General features: G+C 32.4%; 1 protein-coding gene across 4 annotated transcripts in view; it reads right to left on the reverse strand.

Annotated features, from left to right (window-relative positions):
• LOC107702163 (calcitonin gene-related peptide type 1 receptor-like) overlaps nucleotides 1–694 on the reverse strand; it is a 35,365-nt gene that overhangs the window by 18,178 nt on the left and 16,493 nt on the right. The gene's annotated exons all lie outside the window — the stretch shown is intronic.

Consider the following 694-nt stretch of genomic DNA (forward strand, 5'->3'; position numbering starts at 1 on the left):
CACCTAAGAAGATCAACCAAAAAAGTAACTGCGTATGTGTCCTCTATACTTGGTTCCTTCTCATAAATGAGTAAGCGGCATTTAAAACCAGTGTTGGGGAAAGTTACTTTTAAAAGTAATGCATTACAATATTGCGTTACTCCATAAAAAAGTAACTAATTACGTTACTTAGTTACTTTTTATGGAACGTAATGTGTTCCACTTTTGCGTTACTTTTTAAATCTGGACAGGGCTTTTTAAAATAAAAAAGTAATATTTTTGGCAAATATAAAAGCCTTTTCAAACCAAAAGTGAAATGAATAAGCCTCAGGCTGAAGGGAAAGTAAATTTACGTCCGTACAGTAGAATGCAGAAGAAGAAATTTCAACACACTTCAGCAATAAAAAAAGACACACAAATGTTTGTCTAGAGTAATTTGTGCTTATTAGTACGGTTGAACTGGATCATCGAAGGTCAGAAGCAAAGACATTGGTTAATAGAATGGGATTAAATACATAAAGGATATTTGTGTTGTTTAACATTTAATTATTGCAGGTTTGCTCATATTCTGAGTTATTTTTTTTCATTTTGAGGAATGCTGAATCTGTGTTTTTAGTTTTTTTTTTGTGAGTGAGATGAATTAATGCACATTCATATTTATTTTAGATCTACAGTAACATCTGATCTCTCTCAACATGGGGACAGGAGAGCCGTC

The sequence above is a fragment of the Sinocyclocheilus anshuiensis genome, unplaced genomic scaffold (genome assembly GCF_001515605.1).
Source record: "Sinocyclocheilus anshuiensis isolate Anshui unplaced genomic scaffold, SAMN03320099.WGS_v1.1 scaffold1762, whole genome shotgun sequence".
NCBI lineage: Eukaryota > Metazoa > Chordata > Actinopteri > Cypriniformes > Cyprinidae > Sinocyclocheilus > Sinocyclocheilus anshuiensis.